The sequence below is a fragment of the Phascolarctos cinereus genome, unplaced genomic scaffold (genome assembly GCF_003287225.1).
Source record: "Phascolarctos cinereus isolate Bilbo 61053 unplaced genomic scaffold, phaCin_HiC Scaffold_726;HRSCAF=1367, whole genome shotgun sequence".
NCBI classification, from domain to species: Eukaryota; Metazoa; Chordata; class Mammalia; order Diprotodontia; family Phascolarctidae; genus Phascolarctos; species Phascolarctos cinereus.
Window position 1 is genome coordinate 423,663,103 of NW_027556098.1, and position 15,880 is coordinate 423,678,982.

The following is a 15,880-nucleotide window of genomic DNA, read 5'->3' on the forward strand; positions in this document are numbered from 1 at the left end:
ATTTCCCCCCACTGCTTTTCACATAAATGTATATGTATATAGATGTAAAATTCCATAACCATACACACATGCAATACAATACAATATACAATAAAGTACAGTAACCACAGGAGGGAAAATGTAAAATAGAAAAAAACAGGGGAAGAAAGAGCGAAGCAGCTTGGAGAGGAAAACAAACCCAACCATGTGTGTAGTATAAGAAACACATCTAAAAATAGAGTGAAAATGGGAGGCTGGGGTGGATGATTACCCCCAAAAGCAGGAGTTGCAATCCTTTTCTCAAACAAAGCGATGGTAAGAGAGAAAAGCAGGGAAACTGCATTATGCTCAAAAGCATGAAAGAGAGTGAAGCAATATAATCACTAAATGTCTATGTCCTGAATGTTGTAGCATCTAAATTCATAAAGTAAAGAAGTCATGAAAGATGGGGAGAGAAAAGATAGGGGTCAAAGAGTCTCAGCAGTGCTATCTTTAAGTTGGGTGCAGAGAAACAAATGAGATCCTGGAACAGATTCTGTTCCTCTTGGACTCTAGGATAAGATCCTCAGACTAATCTGCAGCCTCTTACAAGGCTACTTCTTTGTCACTAGCAAACATCCAATTTGAACCAAGTTCTTCATCCACCTCCATGCCCTGAATTGTATTCTCTCCCTCTGAGAAGACAGTCCCTGTATCTGAGGCCCCCACACAAAGGGAAGCTTACCAGGCTGGCATCACCAACTGGGATAGAGGACTTGGCTCTGGCAATCAGTGTGTGTATATGTGTTCATGCAGGTACAGCCAGGGCCCTAGTTATAGATAACCTATTACCTCAGAGGAGTGACCCCAGAGCTGTGATTATCATGTCACCTATAGAAGACATGACACTGTCTGCCAGGGGAGCCAGGCACATCCCAGAGGAAGTCAACTTTTGTCCCAAGTGCTAATAATCATGATTAGAAATTACTCCTGATTAATGAGAACAGTCAAACAAGCAGCCACATGCCACCAGGAGAGAAACTTTTCTGGGTTCCTAGGGAGGGAATGTTTGAATGTCAGACAACCACAGAGGGAAAGAGGAAGTTGACAATGTCCAATCTTGAGAAGGCAGCACCCCCAAAACTATGCCCAAATCTTGTATTAGATGTTTTAATTCCCTTCCATGATCTCAAAGAACTCTCCCTCACATTTATTGCCAAATACACTGTTTCCCCTTGGTCCCTATATCTTCCTTCCTTCCTTCCTTCCTTCCTTCCTTCCTTCCTTCCTTCCTTCCTTCCTTCCTTCCTTCCTTCCTTCCTTCCTTCCTTCCCTGCGCAACTGAAGCAGCAACCTGGCAAGGACCACCATGCTGGAAGGGTGTGGAGTGTGCTCCAGGCTCCTCATGAGCTTTGATTTCCTGTGGCCAACCTAGTACAGGAGATGCTCACTACCTGTAGGCTGGCTGCTTGGGGATGACCTCCATCTCAGCACTGTTTGTGACCATGGCGACCATGAGAACAAAGCCAAACCAAAAGTGCCTCTCAGTCCTGTGTTAGCCTCTTCTGTTGCTATAAAAGGTGATTTTTTTCTTATTTAATATTTTATTTTTTTCCTACAATTACACGTAAAAACAATTTTAGCTTTTTTTTTCAAATTTCGAGTTCCAAATTCTCTCCCTCCCTCCCCACTCCCCCTTATTGAGAAGGCAAGCGATTTAACAAAGGTTATAGATGTGTAGTCATGCAAAATGCATTTCCACATGTTATTCTGTGAAAATAAAAAAACACAGACAAAAAAAAACCAAACCCAGTCAAAATGAAGTAAAGAAAAAGTATCTTTGATACGCATTCAGGCTCTACCAGTTCTTTCTCTGGAGATGGACAGCACTTTTCACCATGAATCCTACAAAACTGTCTTGGATCATTGTATTGATGACAATAGCTAAGTTATTTTGTAGTAGATCACCATATAATATTACTGTTACTATGTGCAATGTTCTGGTCCTGCTCATTTCACTTTGCATCAGTTCAAGTAAGTCTTTCCCTGTTTTTCTGAGATCATCCTGCTCATCATTTCTTAAAGCACAAAAGTATTCCATCACAATCGTATACAACAACTTGTTCAGTCATTCCCCAATTGATGTATATCCCCTCAATTTTCAATTTTTTATCACCACTAAAAGAGCTGCTATAAATCTTTTTGTACATATAGATCCTTTTCCTTTTTGTTTTTCAATCCCTTTGGGATACAGACCGAGTAGTAATATTGGTTCAAAGGGTATGCATGGTTTTATAACCCTTTGGCCATAGTTCCAAATTGCTCTCCAGAATGGTTGAATCAGTATACAACTTCACCAATAGTACATTAGTGTTTCAGTTTTCCCGTATCCTCTCCAACATTTGCCATTTTCCTTTTCTGACATCTTAGCCAATCTGACAGGTGTGAGGTAGTAGCTCAGAGTTGTTTAAACTTTCATTTCTCTCATCCATAGTGATTTAGATCATTTTTTTTCACTTTTTAGTGAAGCAGTTGAGATTAAGTGACTTGCCCAGGGTCACACAGGTAAGTAAGGGTCAAGTGTCTGAGGTTGGATTTGAACTCAGGTCCTCCTGACTCCAAGGCCAGAGCTCTATCCACTGTGCCACCTAGCTGCCCCAGATTCAGAGCATTTTTTAAATAACTATAAATAGCTTTGATTACTTTGTCTGAAAACTGCATGTTCATATCCTTTGACCATTTATCAGTTGAGGAATGGCTCTTATGTCTATAAATTTGACTCAGTTTTCTTTATGTTTGAGAAATGAAGTCCTTATCAGAGAAACTCATTGTAAATTTATTTCACAATAATGATTACCAAACTATGCATCTCTCCATGCCATTTCCCTCATTTATCCTTCCTTCTCTCTCTCTCTCTCTCTCTCTCTCTCTCTCTCTCTCTCTCTCTCTCTCTCTCTCTCTCTCTCTCTCTCTCTCTCTCCTTTTACCCTCTCCATTCTCAAAAGCATTTTGTTTCTGACTTTTACCTTCCCTAAACTGCCATCTCCTCTATCAACTTCCCCCTTCTCTTATCCTCTCCCCTTACTAGTTCTCTGTATGGTAAGATCAATTTTTATGCCCAACTGAGTGTGTATATTATTCCCTCTTTGAGCCAATTCTGGGAGTAAGGTTCAAAGAAGTATGTATAGAATAATTTTACACACACACACACACACACACACACACACACACACACACACACACACACCCCTATTTGTGTCTAATGGTAGCCATCCCTAGGATGGGGAGGGGGAGTGAAGAAAAAAAAGAAATTTACATGAAAATTTTGTTGTATATTTGAAAGGAATAGCAAGTTGTCCATAGTAGATTTAGTTTCATATATATTCATCTTTTTTTATTGTACTTTGTTATAGCAATGCTTATTTTATTCCATAAATTAAAAAGAAAATTAAAAAAGAAAATGTAAAACCCTAGGAAGAGGGTAAGGATGAGCACAATTATAAACCTTCTTTGAAATAAAATGGTACCTCGATCAGAGAAAATAATACAAGTGGGCCCATAATGAAGATGAATGTGTTCTATGAGGACTTTGCTAATGTCTGAAGTGGTAGCAAAATTAATTGGCACTGCCATCCCATATCTTAAACAGGTGTTTACTGGAATCAAGGTAAACTTCTTTCCTTTAGATCAATGAAAGGGGCCAATATAATCAATTTGCCAATCAGAGCCAGTCCAAGAAGCAGGTGAGATTCCACCATATTGATGTTTCAAAGGTGGGCTCTTTTACTGACAAGAAGTGCCTCATTGAACAGAAGTGACTACATCGCATGGGGATCTTATGGTCCCATACATCCCGCAACAATGACATCATGACTCCCATGTCCAACTCCAAACTTTGCCTTTCTTGTGAGGGGATAAACTGGATTATTGATTTTGGTAGAATTTATGATGTCCCTGATAGTCACTAACCTGCTGTGGGATGAATTGTGTGCCATTAAAAGCAGCAGCAAAATTAGTTCATTGATCCTACCTGAAAACTGAAAATCCTTTAATTATCTAATTCTCTTCTTCTCAGGCCCAAAATTCATAGCCATGACACCCTGAAATCTGTATTAATAAAAAGTTCATCTGCCAGCTGTCTGGGAATAGTATAGAAAACGGAAAATAGAAAATATGGTGATTATGCATCCTGAATTTTCTCTATAGCAAATAGGTACTCTGTTCATAGGAAATAGTAGAAAGCATCCATGGGGGAAATGATGTTTTGAAATGTCCTTGATAGGGGTTACAGCATTAGCAAACTTAACTGGTACTTGACTCCTATATCCTGAATAGCTTTTAATTGCACTGAGAGCAATCCTATTGTCCTTAGGTGAGTTCTTGTGTGTGTGTGTGTGTGTGTGTGTGTGTGAGAGAGAGAGAGAGAGAGAGAGAGAGAGAGAGAGAGAGAGAGAGAATGGGAGGGAGGGAGGGAGAGAGAGATGGACTTGTCTGGCAGTCCTTTAAACCACTTCTTTTTTTTCCCTTTAGGCAATTGGGGTTAAGTGACTTGCCCAGGGTCACACAGCTAGTAAGTGTCAAGTGTTTGGTCTGAGTTCAGATTTGAACTCAGGTCCTCCTGACTTCAGGGCTGGTGCTCTATCTACTGCGCCACCTAGCTGCCTCCTTTAGACCACTTCTCAGATTAATGTTACCTATGTTCATAATTGAAGGAAATACTCAATTTCAGTTAGAAGATAATGAAAATAAAGATTTTTTTTCTATGTCCAAGTTCACAGACCCCTGTGTAAAATCAGTGAAACTCTTGGGAATCTATAGACCCTAGGTCAAACATCCTTGAGGATGATAGTATAATAAATTTGCTAAACAGACGTATATCAGGAGCCACGGGGAACTGGACCATCCTGATCCTTCAAAGATGGAATTAACTCTGTCAAGAAGAACATTGTTGCACAGAAGTGTCTATCTACATCATTCTTACTTTAGGGGATCATATACTTTTATACCCATTAAAAGAGAGCTTCCAAATCCAGATTGATGATAAACCCAAGTTCCACTATCTGCAATTCTGGAAAATGTCGATCAATATTCCAGAATCTGGAAACCCAAGTCCCACTATCTGAGGCTACCAATCTCCTTGAGGCTTTGTTTGTCACTGGACCCAGTGTCTGGTGTGACCAATTGTTAATAAGAGCCTGAGTGTTCAAATACACAGTCTCTTTAATAAGAACATAATTATGTACTCCCAGGTAAAATCTGTTCCTAAAACATTTAAAAAGGCATTTAATTAAAAAGTTAGTTGAAACAATTAATAATTTTAGCAAAGTAAAAGGTCATAAAAGTAAATCCAAAAAATCATCAGCATTCCTATATACAACAAACTGCAAAAAGAGATGGTAAGAGATACCCCATTTAAAATAACTCTAAACAGTATAAAATACCTGGGAACATACCTGCCAAACAAATCTGGGAACTATATAAATGAAATTATAAAAACTTTTAATACAAATAAAATCAGATTGAAATAATTGGAGAAATACTAATTGTGCATGGGTAGGCAAGGCCCATATAATAAAAAATGACATTTTACCCAAACTACTTTATAGAGTCAATGCCATCTCAATTAAATTACCAAAAATAATTTTACTGAATTAGAAAAAATAATAAAATTTATTTGGAAAAGCAAAAGTCAAGAATATCAAAAGAACTAATAAAAAAATGGAAAAGAAGGAGGTTTTACAGTACCAGATCTTAAACTATTTTAAGGCAGTAATTATCAAAACTATCTGGTATTGGTTCAGAAATAGAACAATGGAATAGACATACAATTTATAGCAGCAAATAAATATACTAACTTTGTATTTGACAAGTGTAAAAGACTTAAGATTTTGGGATAAGAATTCATTATTTGGTAAGAAAAAAAATTTATGGGAAACTGGAAAGCAGTATGGCAGAAATTGGCCATAGACCAATATCTTACACCATCTACCAAGATAGTCAAAATGAATATATGCCCTAGACATAAAGAGAGAGATTATAATAAAATTGGAAGAAAAGGAACATATTGCTTATTAGATTTATGGATAGGTGAATAACTTATGAATAAACAAGAGATAGAGAGCAGCAGGAAGGGGTAAAAGAGATAATTTTGTAATTAAGATGTAATTAAATGTAATTTATGTAATAGATGTAATTAAAAAGGTTTTGGACAAATAAAACAAACATAACCAAGATCAGACAGAAAGCAGAAAATGAGGGAAATTGTATAGACAGTTTCTCAAATAAAGGTCTCATATCTCAAATACATAAAAAAAACCTTTGTCAAATCTATAAGAATATGAATCATGCCCCAATTGATAAATGGCCAAAGGGTATGAACAGGCAGTTTTCAAAGAAGAAATCAAGAAAATTTATAATCCTGTGAAAAAATTGCTCTAAATCATTATTGATTAGAGAAATGCAAATTAAAATAACTTTGAGATATAATTTTACACCTATCAGATTGGCTAAAATGACTGAAGGGGAAAGCAACAAATGTTGGAGGTGATGTGGAAAAATTGGGACACTAACTCATTGTTGGTGGAATTGTAAAATGATCCAGCCATTTTGGAGAGGAATCTGGAATCATGCTCAAAGAGTTATTAAACAACCTATAACTTTTGACCTAGAAATTCCACTACTATGACTGTTCCCAAATATGGTTAGAGAAAAAGGAAAAGAACCTCTACATTCTAAAATGTTTATAGCAATTGTCTTTGTGGTGGCAAAGAAATGGAAATTGCAGGGACGCCCATCAATTGGGGGATGGCTGAACAAGTTGTGGTATGTGATTATGATGGAATACTACTGTGATGTGAGAAATGATGAGCTCAATGATCTTAAGAAAACATGGAAAGAATTACATGAAATTATGAAGAGTGAAATGAGCAGAACTAAGAGAACATTAAATACAGTAACAGCAGTGCTATTTTAAGAACAACATTGAAACAAATTAGTCAATTTGACTATTATAAATAGCCAAATTAACTACAAAGGACATAATGAAGGAAGATGCTATCTGCATCCAGAAAAAGAACTGATAAAAAGTATATAAAGAATAATTTTACATATATATGTATATGTATATTTGTGTGTGTGTATCTCTCTCTCAGTATACACACACACACACACACACACACACACACACACACACACACACACACGTTTCTATCGGTAGCCATGTCTGGGGAGAGGGGAAAAAGGAAAAAAATTTACATGAGAATTTTATTATCCATTTAAAAGGAATAGCAAGTTGTGCATCATAGATTTGTAGTTTCATTCACAATCATCTTTTTTTCTATTTTACTACATTATGGAACTTCCTGTTTTATTCCATAAATTAAAAATAAAATAAACATTTAAAAAAAAGCAGTTTAGGCAGATAAAAGCTAGTAAAAGCCACTGACGAGAATGTTAAGGCAATGAGTGAGGAAGTAATCTGGGGTCTCAGAAGCTTGTCCAAGTCTGAGAATTAACTATATCTCCAAAAGGATTCCAGCTCAGTCCCAGATGAATACCTCTGGGGTCAAAGATAACGGAACTACTCCAGAGATTTAGCATACCTTCTTCACTCACCGTAGTCCCAGCTAATGTTATGGAAATGTTTGGTGTTAGCTCAAGTCTCTACAATTCCACCAGTGTTGTGGCCCTGTTTCAGTGCTGAGGAAATGCAGAAATGGCTCCAAACCACCTGAAATCCAATTTTGTTGTAAAGAGCAATGCCTGGGTCCCTAGAGTCAACTTTTTGCTCTCCTATTTGCCTGTGCAGTGATGATTCCAAGCTTGTAAAATCAATCCTCTTTAAACTCCTTGTGGTTCAGTCATTTTTAGTTGTGTCCTGCTTTTTGCGACTCATTTGGGACTTTCTTGGTGAAGATACAGGAATGGTGGCTCTAGTCTCAGGGGAGGCTGTGGAAAAGGCTGCTCATGTGGATGTACTGGACTTGCTTATGGTCCCTGTACAGAAGTAGCACCATGTAGCCACTGGCCTACCAGAGGTGGGGAACCTACGGCCTCAAGGCTACATGTGGCCTTCTAGATCCTCAAGTGAGTCTGACTTTTAGAGAAGCAATCCTTTTATTAAGGGGATTTGTTCTGTGAAGTTTGGATTCAGTCAAAGGCTGCACTTGAGGACCTAGAGGGTCACATGTGGCCTCGAGGCCCACCCTGGTCTACATGAAGTGCTAACTGTGGTGGCTGCTGCAGCAGAGCAATGCCCATAATCCTTATGCTTGAGATGTTTCAGGGGATCCTAGGTCTTTTAATTTTCTCAACGACAATATTAAGGAGTAGCCACCACAGTGCAGCAATGGCTTTAGTGATGGACTTCTTCCCTGATGTTGTGTATGTGGGTCAACAACAAGAAGTCTAGCCTTCTCAGCCTTTTCTTCTAAGGAATTACAGGCCTTAAGTCCAACCCACATGCAAGCCAAGACACCACCCTCATGATGCCATTGGTCCTATTTGCACTGCTGTCCTGGACAGCGGAGCACAAGCGAGCATTGTATTGTAGTCATTCCATGGGAAACATTTGAAGGAAATACTTGTTCTGGAACGTGCCCAAGGACAAGGGACCTTTTCTAGACCTTTTTCTGGAATGGCAATAAGTAAGTTGGCTGTATGATGCACTCTTTGGGCACATTCCACATCCCCATCATTCACTGAGACCATGTTCTCTCCTCTTGCTAAACTCCTGTTTCAACTGCTAGTTCTTCTTTGGTACCAGAGAATTTCCCATATTAAATGTCTCTGGACCCACTTCAAAAGTGGCAAAGTGAGGACTCTTATACGGTTCACTATGATAACTTGGCTTTGCCCATTTCTTTGCTCTTGTACAGCCTGCACAGATAGCTAAGTTGTCCAGGTATTGAAAATCCGCTGATTGTTTTCAGGATTCTGCTAGTATCCTACATGGACTGGAATTGGTTCTATTCAAAGCTGACACTCCATTCCCCTCCCCTCCCCTCCCCTTCTGTCACACCAGAGCCAGACCATCCATTGTCGTGCTGACATCAGCAATATCTTTAGGGAACTCAAAAGTCACTTCAATATATCACAGATATTAATGTCTGGCTTTTGTTACTCATGCTTCAAAGGCCAAAACCTTCAAGATGCAGAATAAGTATTTCCTTCCAATGTTTCTCACAGAATAACTCTAACCCAATGGCCACTTGTGCCCCACTGTCTAGGACAGCAGTGCAGTCCACATTCTTGATTTCTCATTCTCTCTATATCAGGTCCTGTTGCTGTTTGTTTTCAAAGAGGACCAATGACATCATGAGGGTGGTGTCTGGACTTACACGTGGATTGGATTTAAGGTCTATAATTCCTTAGAGGGGAAAAGGTTGAGAAAGTTAGAGTTGTTGTTGGTGGGTACAGTGGTGATCTCCTTCCCAGTCCCTATCTCTTTTTTTTTTGAGGACTGGTCCTTTGGACCTAAATTTCCACACCACCAACATTACATTCTCATGCCTGGTGCGTGTGGTCTGTATATGGCCATCTCCTCCAAAACTGCAAGAAGAGGAATATCTGCCTTTCTACTTTCCTTCTGAAGGTGACACTTATGTATCAGGCCATCTTGCCCTCCTTTGTCTCTGATAGAAGCTGCACCAACCAATCAGAAGTGAAATGCATCTGTATAGACACTATGTAAATGTTATAAAAGAGTTGTTCTGACTGTCAGATGCATCTTAACTACTTAGGGATCTTGCACCCAAATAAATTGGATGTGCTATGTGTTAGCTATATGAATAAATTAATCATGCTCAGAACTTTGTGCCTCAATTTCTTTTCTGTGACTGGTGAAATTTGAAATAACTGAGGGAACAAAGGTTCAAGCTTTTGAGAATATCCATTTATTAAGCAATGCATGCCAATTGCGTAATGAATCAGGACCAGGCCTCATCAGGTCGGCATTGAATACGGGGGAAGACAGATTTTTTTTATGCATTAAAAGAAAACAATTAACAGGATATAAACCAGGATACAAGATTAGGTCATTCGATTTTTAATTGAAGGACAGATTAGGGACTTTTCAAGACTTGAGGGGAAAGGGAACAGGTATGATTCCCTGAAATCAGAAAAAGAGATGTCCCACTCCACCCCCCCAAGTATCTATATTTAATCAAAGGAACAAGGAAATGAACTGACTGACAAGTATGGGGCCAGTTTTCAGATAAGACATACGGTTTGCTTGAGATGTATAATGGTGAGAAAACTTCTTGCATCAATCTTTGGATCTGACTGGGTTTCTGGCAGAGGTAGTCTAGCTTTCCAGCCATACAGGGCTAGGTTCAAATAATGCAATAATTTTTTTTCACAGTTCCCATAATTGCATAAAGTTTTCTCACAAGACAGAAATCAGACAAGACCCATAAATGAACAGAAAGGGAACTGGGCTAGATTCAGAATTGAATCACACAGTGGTTCACTCAATTCTCACAATTCTCCCCTTTGATTCTTGAGGAACCAGGCCAGTTCCTTCCCCTATGAATCATTTATCTGTAATGGTTTTCACATATTCATAATCAGAAATACTTAAGTCAAGCTACAGATCAAATCTTAGAGGGCTCACTATGGACTAATCTGAGAGGGGAGGTTTACATGTTACCAAGGTAACCAAGAACACTTCAACATCATGGAGCAAAAGGCCAAAGCAATACAATAATCACCATCAACATTAAATAATAGCAAGTTTCCCTGTGTCCTAGTAACCCACTCCCAATGTCTACTTAATTGTCAGATTTTGTCTTGAGTGCCAAAAGTCCCATGTAGTCTCCTGGACTTTGGAAATATCTTCTCTTGGACATTCTGGCATGGGTCTCGTTCTTAGAACACCGCTGAAAGGGGTTTTGCTTCTCTGGTTCCAAATCACTTGTAGAGACTCCTAGATAAATCTGCTAAAATCTGCCAGAAACAAGACTTAATACACTTTAATACAACTTCCTAAATTTGGTTTTCTAATGACTATTTCATGTGGTAAAAACTGGCTCGAGATTTACGGTTCTGATCATGTCACCAACAGAACTATAAAAAGAATGTCAAATTGGGAACCCATAATTCACCTGACACTTTAGAGAATTTCAGTTTTTATATGCTTCTTGCTGTTTCTTTCTTTACCTAAACACCGTACCAGAAACAAGAATCTTTTTAAAAAAATTCATAAGAGTTTAGTTTGTAAAAAGAACATTTCTGCCTTTTGAAAGGGGACAGGGGATCCTTTTTCTCAGTTGTAGGTTCTTTTTTTTAAATATTAATTTATTTTATCCACAATCATTTCCATAAGCTTTTGAGATTTAAATTTTTCTCCTCCTCCCTCCCCAAGATGGCATGCAATCTGATATAGGCTATACATATATATTCCTATTAAACATATTTTCACATTAGTGATTTTTTTGTTTTTTTTTTAAATTTTATTAATTTATTTTGATTTATCAACAATCACTTCCATATGCTTTTGAGTTGAAAATTTTTCTCCCTTTTCCTTCCCCCCACTCTCCCCAAGACAGCACACAATCTGATATAAGCTTTACATTTACATACCCATTAAACATATTTTCACATTAGTGAAGTTGTAAGTGAAAATTAAAACCAATAGGAGGAACCATCAGAAAAATGAAACAAAACTCAACAGAACATAAAAATAAGTGATAACGAATTCGACTTCCATAGTTCTTTCTTTGGATGTGGACAGCATTTTCTATCCTGAGGCCTCTGGAGATGTCTTAGATCCTTGTAATGCTGAGAAGGGTTCAGTTTAACAATCTTAGTCATTGTATAATGTGGCTGTTATTGTGTACAAAGTCCTCTTGGTTCTGCTCACTTCACTCAGCATCAGACCATATATGTCTTTCCAGGTTTTTCTGAAGTCAGCCTGTTCGTCATTTCTTGTAGCACAATAGTATTCCATTACATTCATATACCACAACTTGCTCAGCCATTCCCCAATTGATGGGCATCCTATCAATTTCCAATTCTTTGCCACCACAAAAAGAGCTGCCATGTATATTTTTGTACATGTGGGTCCTTTTCCCATTTGTTTGATCTCTTTGGGATATAGCCCTAGAAGTGCTATTGCTGGGTCAAAGGGTCAGTCACAGGTTCTTAAATTTCAGTACTTTAGATTTTTGTAACATGTAGTCAGTAGGACTGATAAGATCTTATGATACAGTCTGCATACAAAGTCTCAAGGAACACACAGGTAAAGACATCTTAAAGGGCTGTGCAACTGCTTTCCCCAGATGGCAAATTATTGTTTCATTACTGTTGTTGTTATTATTATATTATTTACTCTAAAACAAAATATGCCCCATTTAATATTTAAGTTTTCAAATATCTATTTTATCACATTCTTTTAACAGGTCAATTTATAATCTAAAAGCATCAAGATTTTTTTAGAAAAAGGAATTGTTTTCTAATAGCATTCTGATACAATGATTTCCAAATTTCACAATTTAAGAGAATTTAGAAACACAACAGTAACACACAAAATCATATTTTAAAACATGACACAAAACTTATTATCAGTCAAATGACATCAATTTGGCCTAATGCATTTCCAAATTATATAAAATCCAATACAGAATAATTCAGCATGGGGCAACCACAAATAGTTACAAAGAAACATAACTGCTCCATACTGGGCCACTCCATTCAGTATAGAGTTACCACGTTATACAATCAAAGAAGCAATAACAATAGTTAATACTAATATAGTGTTTACCATATGTCAGGCACTGTGTCAAACACTTCACAATCATTATGTCATTATGATCCTTGTAATAACCCTGGGAAATGGGTGCTATTATTGTTTTCCTCTTTACAGATTAGGAAACTGAGTTAAACAGAGATAACATAACTTGCTTAAGATCACACAGCTAATAAACTTAGATTTGCCTGTTATGGTTCCAGCATTTTTTTTTAACATTGATGTCACAATTAATAGAACACATTTCATCACATCATAATTTTGTTAACAGGACAAATCTCAATCAATCAAACCTAGCTTTACCACCACAAAATCAAAATCTCAGTTTTCCAGGGCTGTTAGCCACCTGGGCTTTAAAGTCTAAAGCTCAGAGGTAACAATTCACTCATTTTCAAAGGTTCACAGCAGCACTTTCACCTTTTTATGAGTTTTTTGTTTTCTTTCAAAAATCACCCAAAGAGCCAAATAAATTCCTTTTACGGTGGTAACCTAACCCCACTCTCCCTTTCCCCCCAATGCTTTCAAGTTTTAACCCTGATTGAAAAGAAGGGGAGAGACTCCAGATGGCAATCTCAGGTTCCCAACCCCTTGCTTTGGAGTTCATGAGATTCTAAAGAATGTGGAATAGAGTCCTGGAATGGTCTTTCAGGGGCAGAGTCTTGTATACTCCAAACTATTGAAATAGCTCATCTTTATGCCATAGAATTTCTCTTTCACAATTTGGCACAACATTTTACAAAACTCCAATTAATTGCAATCCTATTACCTTTTTGGGTTCCTAAGAGCTTACACCTGCATTTTTTTCTAGTTTTCTTTGGTGACCTTGCTTCTTAGGTTACTGAAACAATCAATGCTGTTTTATACAGCTCTGACAGTTCTACTTCAGCCCTCCCAAAAGCCATTCCTAGTTCATTGTCACTTCTCCTACCCCTTCCCATCACTGTGAATATCGATCCAAGGTCTAGGCTTAGGTGATGATGGGCATGGGGTAGGTGGTCCCTCCTCATAGACCCCTCTTCAGTTTAAATAACTCCATTTAAGGAATGGAAAGGATTAAAGTACATTTTTACTTATTTCCATGTTGCTCCCTGATTTAAACGAGCTTTTCCCTTTTCATGGTCAAGAAAAGGTTAACAAGCAGCTACCAAGTTCCAGATAAATTTAAAACGTAAACCACATACCTATATTTTTTCTTCACTCTGGGATTACTTTCAAATTATCTACCTTTCTTCATTATGCTAAAATAATAGATCTCTCCATCTTCAGGGGGAAAGTTGCAAACACGTCCCCCGGTCTTCCGCTTTCCTTCTAATTTGGGTGGCATTGGCTTTGTGCAAACCCTCTTTTAATTTAATGTAATTGAGTGCTCCATCTTGTTTGGTTATGAATTCTTCCCTTATCCATAGACCTGCCGCGAGAGCGATTTCACACTCTCCCAATTTGCTCGTATCCCCCTATGCGCAGTCACACGCCCACTCCGATTTGTCTGGGTTTAGACGTCGGGCTACACCTGGTTTCTGCCAGTTTTCCAGCAGCTGCTGTCCAATCGTGATTTTCCCTTTATCCGTGCGCGTGTTTAGCCCTGGTCCAGCACAAGCTCCTTTGAGGCATCTTTATCTTAAGCACTCTAAGCCTTAGAGGGCCGGGGTCACCTAATCCGGGCTTCTTAACCTGGGGGGCTGTCTGGGACGAGACCCGGGTGACCGACACTCAAAGACAAGGGACAGAAGCGCGTCTGCGAGAGGATGACGGAGCCGCGTCTGGGCACAAGCCCGCCGATCAGCGGCCCGCAGTCTGCGGCACATCTTCCGGAGTTCAAATCCAGCCTCAGACTCTTATTAGCCGCGTGACCCTGGGCAAATCACCTGTTTGCCTCAATTTCCTCATTTTACAGATGAGTCTGTCTCATTCCAGGCCCGTTGCTCTGCGCACTATGGCACCCCTAGCGGCTACATCATCCATATCCGAAAATGCATGTATCTCAAGACTTCAAGTCTCGGGGCTGGGGTCCAGAGCCCTGGCCAGTTCTCCCGTCTGTTGGAGTTGTTCTTGCCCGTCCCACCATCACACGTGGTGTGTCCGGTCCTCCTGGTCCGGCTCCTCCACGGCACCTAGAGCTCAGGATTCTGGTCTACTAAGTAAGCCAGACCGTCCAACAGGCTGAGGCACTCCAACGGGCAGGATGTCTCATATGAGCAGATACCCGCCATACAAGAATATCTCAATCATCAACATTTTAAACAAGGCATTTTCCAAGCCCACGGCCCCATTAAGGGAGTCTGAGTCCTAGCTCCAGTGTCTTGGGAAGGATGCATGAGACTGTTGTCCACGTGAGTAGTCCTTCTTAATATACAGTATCATCCCATACCCCTTCTGTCATCCTATCTCTTTTGAATCAAGTATACCAAACTGGTGGAAAACACATTTGTGCCCTTCTGGACTTCAGTTTCTTGCCCCAGACGTCCTAATTATTGGCAATACTTTTTAGGCTCCTTCTGAAAGTGTCATTTGTGCCCAGGGGAATCACCAGAAATGAGTTGCCATCTGTTTTGGTAAGTCTCAGGCCATACCTTGTAGTCTTGGGAAGACAACAGACCTCTTTGTTACTATCAGGTCTTCAAAGAGTTGTTATGGTATCTCTGAGTAGGCAATCACTAACTAGTATTCTTCTGTTTCTGAAGGGGTAATTTCTCACTTTGTAGGACCCTTCTTACTTTCCAGTCTTCTTAGACTTATAATTTACTATCCAGTGACACTGGTTTCCTTGCTGTTCTCCCAAGAAGACACTCCCAACTCCGACTGTTTGTACTGCCCTGTCCCTCACACCTGGAACACTCTTCATTCTCATGTTCATCTGCAAGCTTCCTTCGAGTCTGGGCTGATGTCACAGCTGCACGAAAAACTTCCCAGGCCACCTTAAGAGGCAACAAGGGGCGTGCTAGGCCAGGAACTGGGAAGACCTCAGTTCAAATTGAGCCCCAGACACTTAGGAGGGTCACTGTGAGAGCCTGGGCAACCATAAATGCTCTTTGTCCCTTACTTCTGTCACTACCCCAAATGCATCCTGTACATAGATGTTTGCATGTCATCTCCCCTAATACCTATGAATCCCTTGAAAGTAGGGACTGGCCGCTCCCCCACTCCCCTACTTTGTAGCCCCAGTGGTTAGCACTGTGC

General features: G+C 39.2%; 1 pseudogene; it reads right to left on the reverse strand.

Moving 5' to 3' along the window:
- Positions 1-14,508, reverse strand: part of LOC110197807 (vomeronasal type-1 receptor 4-like) — a 34,213-nt pseudogene extending 19,705 nt beyond the window's left edge.
- Between the last annotated feature and the right edge of the window lie 1,372 nt (positions 14,509-15,880).